Consider the following 17,909-nt stretch of genomic DNA (forward strand, 5'->3'; position numbering starts at 1 on the left):
GTTCCACTTTTAATTTATAATAATATTACACCTCAAATGTGATCGGTTAGAAAATTAATATTATGTAAATTAAAGAATTGCTATCATGCATTTATGGTTTAACAAATTTGTTTATGAGAATTAGTGGCCTTATAAATTTATAAAAAAAAACACGTAAGTACCTATTAATTAAATCCAATGATACGTGAATTTCACTCAACTACCAGGACTTAAACCCATGATCCGTGGAACAAAAAGGGAATGTACAAGTCTATATTACACTCTGATATAAACATGGTACCCTTAAATACATATAAATTCTACTAAATTTAAAGAGACGTATGTTAACTGTAAAATATGTCCGTAATAAAATCCAAATGATAGTAAATTTACATAAATTTATTCATTAGATGAAATTGCTTGGTCATAAAAATATATTCTTTACAGATTTATTATTTTTTATCATTAAACTCTTTGTGCGAAAGCAGATTCTCGGTATATGGAGAAAAAAAATGTAATTCATGAGAGAGAATAGAATGGATAACATAATATTTTTTCTGGGGGTATTTCACGCACATTGCCGCAAATTACATCCCCTAGTCCGTTCTAATCAGCGAGGTCAAAGTGAAATCGCGCGAACACAATCCTAATTTAGAGTCCGAGGAGATAAACAAAGGCATGATTTCGTCGCACCCCGGGCGCGAGACGCGACCCGACCCCGCCACGCCACGACGAAGTAGCGACGGGTTATTAAAGCTCGTCCTTGACAAATAATAAGTCGTATCTGAGAGCTTTTCCATATTATTAACGCTATATCATGCAATTTATCGTTAATTTATCAATATTAAATTTAATTCATTCGTTCATTTTAATGTGTAACTAAGTAAAATAAAAACGAAAAATAAGTAAAAAAAAAAAGTGAAGGAATACAAACGAGGTGTCTGGAAACAAAAACGGCAGTTTTCATTGAAACAAAAACGACACTATTCTGGTGGCAGCTGGTGAACAATTCTATTTTTGTTTTTATCATTTTTTAAAAACTGCCGTTTATGTTTCCAGACACCTCAAATGTTCATACATATTTAAAATATTAAAGTATAATAATATAATATATAAGTACTACATTACTGCGGCGAGTTGTGACTTTTGGCAAGACGTGGACTGTGGAGATCTTAAGAAATCAGCACACTTATCAGCTATACTTACGACTACGAGAAATAAGAAGATACTACGATTTTACTAGATACTAATGAATAAGTACACACTAATTCAATGAATTTCAAAAAACTCATTGACGACCTACCATTATGTCTAAAGCGTAGGGTGTTCAACCAATGTGTGCTACCCGTGCTCACGTATGGCTGCGAGACGTGGACCCTCAACACGAGAGATGTCCAAAGACTAAGAGTCACACAGCGAGGCATGGAGAGGTGCACCGTAAGAGAAACGAATGGGTTAGGAAGCAGACAAGAGTACGCGATGTAATAGACGTTGCCAAACAGCTGAAATGGAGATGGGCGGGGCACATTGCTCGCCGAAAGGACGGCCGCTGGACAAATGCCGTCATCCAATGGTACCCAAGGGGTACGAAACGGCCACAGGGTCGCCCTAAAAGCCGCTGGATTGACGAACTGGTAAAGTTCGGCGGAAATACGTGGCAGCGAACGACACAGGACCGAGAGAGTTGGTGAAAGCTTGGGGAGGCCTTCATCCAGCGGTGGATTGACCCCGGCTGATGATGATGATGACATAATTCGGGATTGAAAATCTCAAAAATTTCTCGAGAATTCCACCACCATTCCCGAATTCCCGGATTCCCGAAACCCAACTCTACATGCAGCCTGAAGTGAAGAAGTTTCACAAGTTTCTTCTACCATATACACTCCACCAAAAGGCTGAATTTCAACTAATACAGTGTCCAAATGATCGACTCACTCTCAAAATTGATTGAAGATAATGAATTATAAATAATTATGTATTAATATTCATCATTTTAGATTCTTAGCGGCTCTTGGTCTCCTCTAGAAATATTCTCTATACCAGATGATCAAACGCTACCGTGTTTAAATATTAGCTGAGGATCTTCAAATCACTTGTAGCGCAGTCCAATCATCTTAGTATCGGCCATCCAAGTATTCTTCTATCCTCAGAGAATGTGTATTTGTGCTATATCGTCCAGTGTTCTACGTAGGTGGCGGATTAAGCAGTTTTTGATTGTTTTAAATGCAACGTGATAATTTTATTCCCATTTTACCCACATCATATCTCGACCATCAAATGCTACTTTGTTTAACCGTCCGAAAGATTCTTCATATAATTCTTATTTCGAAGATATCTATTTTTCTAACATTTGAGTGCTCTGCATTCTAAATTATCTTTTAATAGGCATATGAGATTTTTATACGGGAAGACCTTGTTTTTACAAGCTATTGAGTACCAAATATCACTTGTGTTGTTTGTAATTATTGTGACAAAGGAGCCAAGAAACAAATAATGTAATTTATAACATAAATAATTACAAGATAAAAAGAACTTTTTAAATACAACGTTTTTAAATTTTCTGTTGAATCATATAAACTTGAATTGACTAGCTTAAACGATCAAAAAAATTTGTACTTGATAGAAATACTGAATAATGAAATGTCATTTCATATTGATTTCCATCGTAACGCACGTATATATTATTTAATAATTTAGTTGCTAGGACCCCCTAGCAACCAATAATGGTATCGAAATAGCTATTCATACAAAACATAATTAACTAAAAATGAATTCAATTCTACTTAAAGATGGTTAAAAGAATTAAAAAAATGCTTTGGCATCGTGTTATGATATATTCTAAAAGTTTCAAATGTCTAGCTAGTCGGGAAGTTAGTTATAAATCAATTGCAAGATTTATACCGGACAAACAACCACCGGATAAATAAAAATTCTTTTTTTTCTTTCGACCATGTCCGATCCTAATAGGATCATATGGGCCTCCACAGAATAGAGGTTTGTGTTGACAGATTTTGTTTTTTACGAGAAATGGATGTCAGCCACTTGCTCAACCTATTAGGTCCATACCCTGACACACACAAATTGAAAAACAAAATGTGTACTTGCCAGACCCAGGATTCGAACCTGGGACCCATGGCGTTATAGTCCAACGCTTAAGCCGCGCGGACACCGTGGGCGTATTATATATAATAATAAGAATACGACCTAAGAAAAACGTTGTAAAACAACGTTGTAAAATAATATTAGAAATGCGTATTGATGAGAATTAAGCATACGGATCGAAAAATATATTAATGGGTAAGTTGACAACCGAAAGATGCAAACGTAATATAATGCATTAAGATTTTATAGTCGAGATAGGTAGCGAGATCTAAGAGATAATCAAGTTAAGGAGAAGAATATATGTGGCAACGCATTAAAATAGTACAGAAAGAATGAGATTATTTCATACAGCAGTGAAGCGAGAGAAACTGAGATGATGATACATACTATTTAACGTGATCAGATAAAACTTTGCAAATCTTTCCTTCAAACTGGTTGTCAATATTGCAATAATATTTTATTTAAATAAAGCTGCAGTTGGTATATATTATGTTGTAGTTATTCATTGACAATATAGGCACTACTTGACAGTACTTTTTATGTTTGAAAAGTTTTCACGAATGAAAAGCATATTGTGGCAGATTGTCTTTGCTGTAGTGATTTTTCGCGCTGATAATGTGATGCGGGGCTTTCAGTATTGTCTCTGCCTTTTGATGGGACTTCCGCTTCGTTAGGCGAGTAATCGGACTTGAATCCGGGACATTTTGATTAGAGTGCTTGGGAATATGGCTTGGCACGCATGAAATAGCGGGAAAATATGACATTATGTAAATGTATTTTTTTTACATGTACTGATTGAGACCTCTTTTTTCTCTTTGCGGTTTTTATTATAAAATAGGTTCAGCTTTTACGAGTACATACGTATATTAAGTATATATTATATTCATATATTTATATTGTAATATTATCTGGCGATAATTAAGTAGACTGTAATATTTTCTTTGGTAGACTGGGCTCTTTTTACTGTTTGTTGGCGGAAGAAGTCCTTCACTCTGATCTCACAAGAGTCACACACGCACACACTGATTATTTGATGTGTATCAAAATTAACTTCCTGTATTTACATTGCATGATTGTCCTGTAATTTGATGTTTATTATTTGAATGTTGACCGTCTTAAAGTAGTTGAAGCACTGGTTATGATATGCCCATAAGACAGAATCGTTTGGTGGGAGGTAGGTATCACTGGAATGTATGGCCCCCACAAAGGGGGGCTGACAAGGCTCTAGCCTGGGGGCCCGGGCTCAGGAAGGGCCCGGCGTGGCGAGTCGACCAGATAAAGTGATATAAATACACATCACAAATCCTCTCTAATAGTAAAAAAATGCGCCTGCAGCGCTATTTTCCTTCAATAATGTAAATATTTTAAATTATGTGTTTGTACAAAACATTTTTTATTTGTGTATACTGTGTATACTCGACAATTCCATATTTCAAATGGATGTATTAAAATATTAAAAAAAAACTACTGTGAAGCGTCACACTGCCTTTATCCTTAGCGATAGGTAGGGGGGACCGCCAAAGATCCTAGCCTGGGGGACCGCTTGAGGATATGGGGGCCATGCTGGAATGGTGCAAACACTATATATTTTGTTACGTTTATGCAATACATACATTACTTTTACCATGAAGGTAGAGTTTTTCCTTCTAAAGTTGACGTCGTATTCCTGAATCTAATGGATGCAGTCTCTATTTCCGCTCTGATATTTATATTTTTTGAAGCTATTTTTATGATAGGTATGTTTCTGAAATTACCTATATATTTTATTAACCTTTCTATTTTATTCTATTTATATCTATTTCTATTTATATTTATTTTATTAACCTTTTACGAATCCATCAATAGGTATATAACATTTTACATTTATATAATATTATATACTCATGTAGCGATATTTAAAAAATAGGTAAGGACGTTAAACATTTTGTTGAGAGAGAAAGAAACAAATTTAATGAAACAAAATCACAGAATAAATCGAATAAGAAGTCAAGTATTGAATGATATGTCAAACTTTAGCAAGTGGCACCCTCATTAGATTGGGCTGATATTTTACCAGCAGTAAGTATACTCCAAAACTAGAAATAATGAACGAGTTCATATTATATCTGCGATCGACCATTAGTGGAAAAGGCGGATGTGAAGCAGAGATAATAAGGCGCTCACATATTACAAAGAATACGATGACACGTCTTACCACTATATGGAAATATCGGGGAAATCCTTTTAGGGAAAGCGAACATTAGTGTACTCCATATTTTTGTACGGTGTCAAATCATGGACCCCGAGAGCAAAGGAGCAGAGGGCAATTGATGCCTTCGAAACGTGGTGTTGGTGCCGAATAGTTCGTATTTATTGGACAGAGCACAGGATGAAAGAGTCAAATATTCAGAGACTACATAGGTACAAAGGAGCGGCTGTAGACAGTAAAATTATATTTGAGATGAATTCTGTACTGTTTTGGATAATATATTGTCCGGCGTAGCTGGATAACATAGAGAAACTGGCGATTTTGGATAGTCTCCACGGAAAGCAAAGCATAGAAAGAGCATTGGCGTCTTGAAGCGTTGTGAATGAGCTTACTGAGGGCAAACTTCACTCTGCCTTGAAAAAAGCAGATAGTCGGGAGAGGTGGAAAGTTTTGGTCGCTTAAAAAATGACAGAGTTTCAAGATAGTCACGATCCACAGCCATGAAGGAATGGTTAAGAAGAGAGAAGAATAAAAGAAATATTTATTTAGACTTTGTTGGTACTGTTCGGTTATGAGGAATACAGCGGAAAACAAATTTTGAAAATACTTAATATACCAGATTATTTGTTAGTTTGGGTTAGTTTAGGTTAGGTTAGGTTGGGTTAGAATAGGTTAGGTTTGGTTAGGTAAACCTAATAAAAAATCCAATATATCGGCTATTTTAAAAATGTGTTTTCCGCTGTATACCTCATAGCCGAACAGTACCTGATATTTAATTGACATTTGGATTCAAATTTCAAACTTGATTAACTCAGAACTAATAAATCTCACACTTAATAAAAGTTAGAGCTAGGGTGACGATATATTTCCCGGGATAACTAAAAGACATAATGTCGATTATTTGTCAAAGCTTTTGGCCTTTCTGGTGACTGATGCTATGTAATGTATGCAAAAGCGAGTTACGCCACGCATTAATAGCTAGCTTTAAGGCCGTTTGATAGACTACCCACCCTCTTCTATGGTGGGAGTGCTATGTCATATATATATGTGTATATATATATGCATGTCCTCCGGCAATTTTGCTATGCTAATAAAAACGCCCCCTGAATAGGTAATTTTCGACATTACACTCCCTATCGCTCGCTTCATGACGAGATTTCGTTTTATTTGACAGATTCTGCACGAAGAACACTGTAAGGGGTTTCATTGCGATAACATTTTAAGAAAATATCGTCAAAACATCAATTGCTTGAGCTGACATAAATTGACTTTATATTTCTATATAAGAATATAAAAGATAAGCTAAAATTTACAATGTTTTTTCTGTCAAGTTTTTGAGTTAACATTTTCTGTCACTTTTTTTTCTGTAACGCTCAAAAAATCTTTTCGCTTACTTTAAATATACCCAGAAACTTATTAACCTAGATTCGGTGCAAAAGTGATAATATAGTCACAAAATATTTTTATTACAGTTTGGGAGTGGTCGATTAGTTTAAACTAGGGATTATAATAACGGTTTTTCAAAACCGGCATTCAATTTAATAATTTATTGTTAATCGATACCGAAATACCGGTTTCAAAATTCCAAAATACTGTTATTTTTGGTATTAAGAAAGCATACATGTTTATGTTTATCGACAATGAATTTAATGTTATTTTTTCATTAATTAATACTATTTTGCATATTAAATTTAGTGTAGAAGTTTTACGCTGCCAAAACACAAATATATTGACTGCAATCAATAAAAGTTAAAAAATAATATTGATCCAACATTTCTAGTAGGTACCTACTTCCAACAAACGGTGAATTTGAGAGAGATTTTCCTGTACATGAACTTATAATATTTGTAAAAAGTACCAGTTATAAAATATTATCATCTCTAAATATTTATAAAGGTCAAAATATATATTAATATTGGTAGGTATTTTAGGTTGCTATAAAATAGTAGTTTACATAGATTTTAATAGTTAGATGTATTGATACTACTTCTTTTTTCTATAGTAGAATTTGACAAATAGCGGTATCGATGTATTCATTCGATATTGAAATCCCTAGTGTAAACATGGGATTTCCATAACGTTCAATATATGATATATAAATTATGCTGAAGCTTTGAATGCTACCTGCTGTCATAGTGCGTATTTTTCTCTACGAGAGGATTCACTGCACGGCCCCACATCTTGAAGCGGGCCCCCCAGACCAGGATCATTTACAAACCCACCTACCAATCGCTAAGGTTAAGGGCAGCGTGATGCTCTACAATAGTATTTACCAAATTATACACGAAAATTATCATTTAAGTACATCAATCATCATATCGCATAAATTCCAACGCACAACCACATATTTAAAATATTAAATAGCACTGAAAGTAGTGCTACTATGTACTAATTTTTTTTATACTATAAGAGTAAATTTGTGATGTGTGTTAATCTCACTTATCTGGTCGACTCGTCACGCCAGGCCTCAAACCCCTCTTATGCCTGGGCACCCAGGCTCGGGCCCTGTCAGTCCCCCTTTGTGGGGGCCATAACTATTATATTCTACTCCATGTCAGGACATTTTTCAAACCCTCTAAGTTCTAAAATTCAAGGTAGAGTTTAATGTAGACGACTCTTATACTAGGAGATCTGTATAAGTAACATCCAAATAAATGTGGAAGAAAATTGAAAGATCAATTTTGGCAGAAGACATCTGACATCTGAAGATTTATAGAATTGCTGAAGAATTGGACATGTCGGCCAGAATAGTTTTTATAAATTATAAATAATTCGGACTTGAAATACCCCCCTATTTTAATAGTGCGAATATAATCTTAAATGATCTTTTTTGTATAAGAAAGGTTACGATTTATTTTTAAATAAAAAGTAAGGGTGCTATATGTCAAACATATTGTCATGTTTAGTTTGATCTAACTTTTTTTGTTGAAAGTATCTGTTCTACGTGGCGTATTAAGGCAAAGCTACTTGTGCTGACAAGGCCCGGAAAAATAGCGAAAAGACCGACAAACGAAAGGGATTCTTAAAGAGGGTACGTGGTATCCATGTCTTTCACTAGGTAGCCAATAATGATCGATCGAAGAGATATCTGTATAAACCAAAATTATGTAAATATAGACAATAAATTATTATGATCATAAGGCATTGTTGTTATTTACACAATATCATAAATTTGGCTTATCCTTTGATTTTTTGCGATTTATTTTGATATTGTAACATTTTATTGACGAATTTGGAATTTATAATGCAATGAAATATTTATGAAATTTTCATTTACAAATAAACAGAAATTTTCGTTTTTAATTTGGATACGAAAAAGTCCATTATGTCTTATGATATATGTATTATTATTTTGATACACTCAACAAGTCGTTGAAGAATGTCTTTGAAATTCAATATAACCAAGGGGGCTTCATTTTAATGAATTATACAATTTATTTCAAAGAGCACTCACGTTGTTTGATGATGCTCTGAAAAGTATTACTTAATAATATCGTTTGATACTTCAGTAAGAATGTTCAGTGACGTCCCAAGAGGGGAGGTAGGTCATACGTTGGTTAGGGGCTGCACATTCGAACAGGCGGCAAATAAATGAAAGAATACAATTAATGAGAGTAGATTTGTTTTATTGTGATGCCAAAAACATATGCTTACCGGTTGACATATTATTATTATTATATGCACTGCAACTGTGGTTATTTTAAAACATATACAAGCCTCAAATTGAAATCCAGATTTGCGAATCTCTAGTGCAGTGGTCGGCAAACCGCGGCTCGTGAGCCACATGCGGCTCTGCCACAAATGCCCCCTGCCATATTTGACATGGCTACAAAAAAGAAGCAAAGAAAATCGGATGACGAAAATAAAGGGCCTACCGACCTGTATTATTTGTCGAATAACATGAAGTTGGCGCATAACAAAAAGTCAAATTTGGAGGGACACTGTACAACTAAACACACGTCATTTAGCACAAAATATCCTATCGGTGATGCATGGAAGAAAGCAGTTGAGGAACTTTAGAAGAGTCAAGAAAAATTTAGTTCTGTATTTAATTACCGAAAACAATCGTCCAAAAAAGTTAATATTGCATGTTTTGTGGTTAGTAAAGGGATTTCTAATAGAGGAAATCAAGAGTAAATTGAGAAGTCGTCTTATTGATGAGAACCAGGAATCATCAATAAGACTTAAAATTAAAAACATCAACTACAAACCTGATATATCCAAACTTTCCAAGGAGATGCAAGGCCATAATTTACATTTAGTGTTTGTCAGTCATTGTCATGATTTAATTTTATGGATACCTTACACACAATTTTTATCAATAAATAAGATCATTATTAAGTATGATATCAAGTTTTATTCAGTGTACCAATAGTTTAATTAAGACTTAAATCATTAACTAAAGTTTATTAAGTTAATAAACAGTGTTGTGTGCACATAGGTATATAATTTCAGTTTAAGAAATTTGTCTCTCAAAAGAAATCTCAATCGTTGAATTGTTGATATTTGGCTCTGTTGACTAATGAGTTTGCCGACCACTGCTCTAGTGGAACACATATAAATATAATTTTACATTAAAAATTTAATTATTTCTTTATTTACACACATATAATGTATTATGAGACTGCTCTGCTCTGACATCTACTCACTCCAAGATAACATACATTTTATAATAAAAATACAAAACTACTTATTCAGTATAATATAATAATGTTGTAGGAATATAGGAATAGTTTTAAAGATAAAAATAATTACATTGTCATAAATAACGGTCTACTGGCATGACCTGGGAAAATGCAGGATGATTGGCGAGCATATGTATTCTTGGAGCCGCTATGTGATCTCCATAATTATGTAGTTGTAGTATAGTAGCGATCAAATATCTATTGTTTAACGTATCAAATTATTCTGCAATAATATATTCCCAGCGAATCAATTTCCAGTAAACAAATCTTAGCTAGATCAGCAAGTTGATTGACGATATTAGATACGGTATATTATTACAGCTACATATCACAGCGCATTATATCATTACGGTGTATTAGCCGAATAATCATTTTTCATGGTATCATATTTTCTTACGACGGTAATATTAAATAATATTTCACAAACTACTCGATTTACAACGCTGACTCTATAATTAGTCCAATATGATTATCCAATATGGTCCAATATGATGTTCCAGAATTTAATGTTAATGTATTACTTTTTATTGTATAAATAACAAAGAATAATTTATCTAAATGTCACTCGAATCCAAGTACCTAGCTCGTAACTATCTCAGTAGATTATATGTACTATCATTGTATAATATACTATTGTACCGATACGCTGCTAATAAATCTCACCCTGCTACATCGTAGACTTCATTATCATCATCCTCAACCCACACATCGAACACCACAGTAGTGACCCAACAATTACTATGCTTTAACTGATGAGTGGATATGGTCGATAAAAATAAATTATTTATGGCACGAAAAACCTTGTAGAGTTTTCGCCTCCTTCAAAAATTTCCTACATTCTGGACGATCCAGCGCTGGCAATCTCCAGTTACTTTCGCCGAGCATTCTTAAATTTCCTGTGGTGCGGTCTAGCCATCTCAGTTTTAGCTATCCAGATCTTCTCTTGCCTCATGTATGCGTACATAAACTTGCTGCTAACTCATATGGCATTTTATGAAAGTGGCTGATTCAGCCCAGTCTCTACATTTTCATAATAATATGGCACGTGATCTTTTCGCACCCGTAAAGCATGTACAGTCCCAAAGATTTTTGTCCAGCCTCTCCTCTTAAAGATAGCCAAATTTCTCCCATCCTGTTTACTGAGTCCCCAGCATTGTAATCTAAAAAAATATTTTCGTTTTTTGTGCATCTAGCCCCACCCTCCCCTACATCATATAATATATTATTATAATATTATTAAAGGTTGCATACTTAATATTTTCATGAAAAGCTAGATAAGAAAAATATATTTTAAAAACAGTTACCTAATATAATGGATCACTGAATAAAGTGTATTCGGGAAGTGTGCGAGTGGAACCGTGCTTGCAACTGGCTTCTCATAAGCTCGATATGAAGAAACAGTCAAATGGTAGTGGCGGCATTTTAAATCAAGGGCGCCGTTTTGCCTTGGGACGTCACTGACAAAGTTTAATATTACATTGGTTTTCATTGTATTTTATGGTACGAGTAGTTTCAAAGGTTAAGTCTAATATCTTTTTACGTTAGATATTCATACAATTCGCTAATAACAGTAGGTGTGAAGCACCTGCATTAAAAGGTTCTAGCCTACATGATATTATTTATACACGTGTCTAAACTTTCTATTGATTCAACACTTGTCTCAGCTTTACCATAATGCGAATGCGTTGCGTAGAAATATTATTAGTATGAGCATTAGTAGCGTTACTATGTAAGAAGAAAAATCGTCTATTTTAAGGAGGTCTAAATAATATGAAAGACTGAAGGTGAGAAGAAGGTTGCTAAGCCTGTAAGTTATTTCACATTTAATATTTATCGTAAAACATATCTTAAATATTTTACTGGAAAGCTTTTGAAAACATCATTTAATATTGTACCTAACACAAATACTTCATGGGGTTTAATGAGAAATTGCGAACTCGTAGGTCTGTTTTATTTTTATTAAAGTAATAATGTTACAAGTGTCACACCATCGTCAAAATTACTCAGTTGGTGTCAAAATAGAATGGACATGATTTTTCTACGAAGTTTGTAGTTATTTTAATTGAAATTTTGTTTTTTATTAAACCAATGAACAATGTGATAAAAAAATCTACAAGAAAGAAAATTTCTATTTATTTACGAGCTCTTAACGATTTTATATTATTATTTAATTTTAATACGATAAAATAAAAAAATACTCAAAAAATCATTCAAAATCATTAAAATTCATTGTACGAGTACCTAATAGATTTTTGGGTTTATACCGCGTTTTCTTCCTCCTTCTTTCTTCAACGTTTCTGGCAGAGACCATTCTAAAGAGATTATATATTGTACCATACAATTACAACATCACGTTTCGGTTACTTTTGAAGATTGATATTGGCGAAACCGTCAGCACTTTTACGTGTAAACAGTTGTTATTGCGGTAGTTTAAAATACACACTATTGGTGGAAGTAAATTGTGACTGAACGTATCCACGGCATTGACGCCCTGACAGGACCAGACCGCGAAGCAGAAGCATCAGGCCTTAAGCAGAATAGGAGGAGGCCGAAAAAGAAGAACAATCGTAGATAAGCACCTCAACGAAATGTACGCGAAACAATACGGATGCACGCGAAAAAGACGCGGAAGAAGAATGAAGAATGACGCCGAGCTTGAAATTGAAATTGAAACAACAACACCATTGCAACTTGGAGGCAACAACCTCTCCCGGCACTCTTCAAGAACCGGGAAAAGTAAAATCAGGTAGATAGAAATAGAATATCCTGTGAGTTTGGAATTATACAATTAAAAATAATACAATTGAGAATACATTATCAGTTTGACTGTAAATTTAGATGTTTTTTTAAATTGCAGGGTTTATGATAATTTTTTAACACATTTTAATTGAAATTGATTTAATATACATAATTTGAAAACATCTCATGCACACACTAGAGAAAATCATTTTATAGATTTTTTTTATTAGCAAGTAAGTTATAAAAACTAAATAATGTAGTAATCCGCGACGTCGGTTAGTAATGAATGAATTATTGATACCTACCTTAATATAATATACCTACTAAAACCGATAGCCAAAATTATAACGCAATTCGATAAGCATTTTATGTAACAACTACTAGTTTTACGTAATTTAATAAAATGCCCGTAGCTTAAATTGGAAAAACATACTGGCGCTAATCCAGCAAATACAGGTTCAAGTCCCGTCGGGTGTCGTTTTTTTTTGTACAAAATGATTTTTATTGTGTGTATGCAAGAGATGTTTTAAAATTATGTATATTCAATATATAGAATGTTACATTCTCAAATCTCGTGTCTTATTCGTTGAATATGACAGGGTGGAAACTTTAGTTTGTCATGACTATAATTATTAATTATCGATCGGTAACTGATAGACAACTGGGGTGAATAAATAAAATTCTTTGTTGTCATTTACTTTAATGTTTTTTTAATGCATGCTATTTGGAATCAGTGACGTCCCTAGACAAAATGCCGCCCCTAGGCAGTGCCAAAATGCCACCACATTTTCTATAGTTAACAGTACTTTTTATCATTCTTTCATGACTCCAATATCTAAGAAATGTGTTGTATGGTGGATACATTACTAACATGATAGTATATACCACTAAATAGAATTTAAATGCCATATCTGATTCAATAGACAATGTCTACGATTTCAGATAGGTAAATTTAAAAATACGCCTGACAACAAGCTAGCAAACATATTAAATTTGGATAAATTTTAAATTATGTAAGTATTCAAATATTATTTGCAAATCTGCACGTGTTATTGCTGTTCCCCAAGGACTTTTTAATGGAAGGATATTTCCGTTATTACTAAGTTTAGGCATCTATTGCTATATAAATAATGTTTCTACTCGATTTGCCGCCCTTCAGGTAATTGCCGCCCCCAAGCGATGCTCAATCTGCCTACCACCATGGGACGTCACTGTTTGGAATTACACTGTGTAAACTATTTCTGTAGATAATTTATGTTTATCAAAACAAATAATATTCTATTAGCTGTAATAATAATTGGTATAACAAGCGGATGGAATATTTATGAATACTAATTTATGGACATAACTCATTTTGAAACTACCGTTAATACACTGATTGTGTATAATATTGTAGTAATGGATTGAACAGTGATTGTAGTTCTCGTTTCAATGCTCATCAAATCTATCAATTGAGTAGTTCACGCGACCCAATCCTTCTATCTGTATTGCACTACATAGTTTATAGAATTAGTTACGCCACCGGCGGAGTGTTACATTTCTTCAAGCATCCAGAGATAATAATTTAATTTCAATAGAGACAGCTCATTCGGCTAGATCTGAAATTATTTGGAGCGAGTAGGTACTAACTGAACTGTTTCGGCAATATTATTAACAACATGAGGGTATTTTGAGGCTATTGTCTCTATCATTGAATGAGAACATCAATAGATATAGTTAATATTAAGCTGATTTACAAATTCATATCATGTCTCAGCTCTGTTGGATAAGCTGACAAATAAATTATATGAATAAATAATGTAGGTAATATCACATTGGGACTTATGCGAGGCTATTCTAACATATCACTTAACATCCTAAAAAAAAGAGCTACATGTACTAATTATTACTTCATGTATTCAGGCAGTTAATTATTAAAACAATTTAATTGTCTGAACTGTCAAAAAGTGCTATATTTTAACAGCCTCTCTCTTGGATGTGTAAACTTTTAGAGCGAGATAGAGTACGTCAATTTTACTAGTGAATGACAAAAGAAATGGCGTATTTCAAAAAAACACTACCTTATTCTTAGGTCAATAATTATTATAAAGAAATCATTATTCATAAGATATTTATCACACTTGAATGGTCAAAGACATAGCTTATAATACATATCTTTACAATCATCTTCAAATGTGTTAATCTTGCCGATTTTTTGAATAATAAAATGCCTAATTCTTGTCAAATTTGGGATCACAGAGATTATCAATATATTTTTTTATCGTGAATATTTTACAAAAATTATCTCGTAATAAATTATGCTAATGGTTTTGTTAATGCGTTTAAAAATTAATAAATGTAAAAAATCTTAACACCACTGCACAGTTATGTACCGAAATATGACTATATTCTAAAACATTAGAGCGAGAGGTTTAAAAGAATACTATTTAATGTAACAAAAATACTTTATGCAGTCATCAAATGTTTAAAATAACTATAAAGGATAATAAGGCTTCAAAATTATATAAATAGATTATCTACAACGTTTTAAGAGTGTCCAGGATCATGGTTTGAAAATACAATAAAAACTCAATTTTGACCTTCGACGAGCATGTCCCCCCTTAAGAATTGATATGCAAGATCCAACAGTTTTGAAAAATAATACGTAACGGTCGCCGCCTTAATTATTATAGTTCCCCGAAAACGAGTGGCTAGTAGCAGCTAGTAATAACATAATATTTGTTTACTACATGCTGCAATCGCAATGACATGACTAATAAAATTATAGGTTGTGTTGATATGTACGACGTTTCAATACAAAAATTTGGGTTCGGGCGTATCCGTCAGCACGAACATACCGGAATTTGACCGACATGTCTATCAACCTAAATTTTAGTCGTATAACGAATTTACCAATTATTTTAGATAACCGCCTTGTATATTGAATACCTTTCGTGTTAATTTGGACCAATAAAACGGAAATGTGCTAAAGTTGTTAAAATTTTTAAGAATAGGTGCAATGGTAATTACTTTCCGGGTAATGGCAGAACGCTCGACATGATTCCTATTTGAGGGGGTGAAGCGGTAGGTAATTGGTAACACCTACAAACATATTTATTTTGATAACAATTTACACATTCAACAAATCACACTCATATGATAAATATACAGGCTATGGAATTGATTTTTGACTCATTGGAAGGGGCTCGAGATTACATCTTGTTCCGAAAAAAACCCACTCTAGAGAAGTAACATTTTGAATGACGACTTATCCCTTTTCAGGAATACGAATTTGAAAGCGACTTTATAGGTCGATTTCATTGGACAGCAGCGCGTCGTGTTAAAGGGCGCGAATTTCAAACAAAAATCAAATTAGCTCTGCTTTGTTCAATTATTAATCATGTTAACAATAATACAACGATAACAGTATAAATGAGGGGTGTATTTTCAAAGTGAACTTATTTCACTTCAACACATTTGTTTACGGTGTTGATGTTACATAATATGTTTTTGTTATTGAAGTACGTTACTTTTGTAACTAACACCGATTTTGAAGTTGATTTTTTACTGGATTGCATGCTATTAGGTTTTTCTATACAAAGAATACTTGTTAAAATAATAAAAAACTTTAATAACCAATTTTTTTATTTATATAGATTAATGCTTTTCGAATCACTTAGTATATTTAAGTCAAACATGACAAAATTGCAAAATGTGAGTTATGAATCTAGGCGACTCAATTAATAAATGTCGAGCCGATTTATACATTAATAAACCAGTCTAAGTCCCATTAGATAAACTGAAATAGTATACGATTTTTTGTTTCATTAAATTACAATATAATAATATGTAAGTTATTAATATTATATTATAGGTATACATGATAGGCTATAAGAATGAAAATTACTATTTTCCGACTTGCAATTTAAAAAAATAAATTAGTAGGTAAGTATGTATATAATATCTGAAGTATTTTAAAAATAAATTATGTGTTTAATAAAAGAATGCTATAATTTAAAATCTTGTGAAAATATGTATATATTTTTAAAGTTTGTGTTTACCGATATTATATAGTTTTATTCAATGGAAGTTTGCAACGTGATGAAGTATCTTAAATATTTTTTGCATTTCAATAAAGTTTCCATTTCACTCATCTCAATATTTTCACCAAGAATACAAAAAACATGATCATAAATTAATATTTATCTTACAAAAGTTTTTTCAGTGGTTTTTTCATACATAGTGGTGATTTTAGTTCGAAACTAGGTCGGTGAGAAACTTGATAATTCATGTTTAATTAGTCTGCTTATAATAAACTGTCCTGTTTTCGTTATAACACGCTTTCTTTATGAACAGTAGATAATGCTTCATTAAACAGAACCTACGCGAGCGTAATATTAATTCGGTTTCATTATTATCAAGCGTTCTTGCTTCAAGATTGCTTTCAAATGCACGAACAATCCACAAAGTCACGGTGACAATAAAATAATGATTCGCAGAAACGTAAACCAAGGCAATAACAAGAATACCTTTGCCTTAAAATCTGTCTGTTTTCAACAGTCTTGTCTTCACACAGTATTTTTCATAATAAATCTCGACAATAAAACGGTTTCCCGCGCACTTCCCAAAGTCAACTTCCGCCTCTTTGACGCGGGAAATCTTTTTTTTTTTAATTCGTCACATCGCGGATCAAAGGGTCTCTTTAGCCGGGGCGAGAAATTTTTGAGGTCTGACCTTTTTCAAAATCCAAATAATTACAGGCCGACAGGTCCCGGGACAGCGCCATTTTAATTAACTCCGTAATTATTCGTTTTTTGACACATAATTTTGGCCTTTGTTTCACGAGGAAAATTATTGGCGACGCCATATTGATAAAATGGAAACGCGCCGCACAATATGAGGGTACGAAAAAATTGTGACACTAACTTTTCGTGACGATTATTAATTATCCTCTACCCTCGCCGAGCAGGGATCGTTCCACACAAGACTGTCGATCACCTACACAATCGTTTTAACTTGTGACCCTTATTAATTTATAAATATGATATAATAAAAACTTGTTAAACTCTCGAAACATGGCCTCATGGTTTTTATTAGATATAGTTTCAGACAACTACCGAAATCAATACTTGCTCTTAAGTGTATAATATATTATGGCATTTGTATATACCCACTTATTATATAGTTTCCCAAACTTATTTGGCCCATCCCCTTTTCAAAGATAGTTTTTTCAGCTC

Source organism: Rhyacophila brunnea, unplaced genomic scaffold (assembly GCF_057557595.1).
Source record: "Rhyacophila brunnea isolate RB1 unplaced genomic scaffold, BYU_Rbru_1.0 scaffold_4, whole genome shotgun sequence".
In the NCBI taxonomy this organism is placed as follows: domain Eukaryota; kingdom Metazoa; phylum Arthropoda; class Insecta; order Trichoptera; family Rhyacophilidae; genus Rhyacophila; species Rhyacophila brunnea.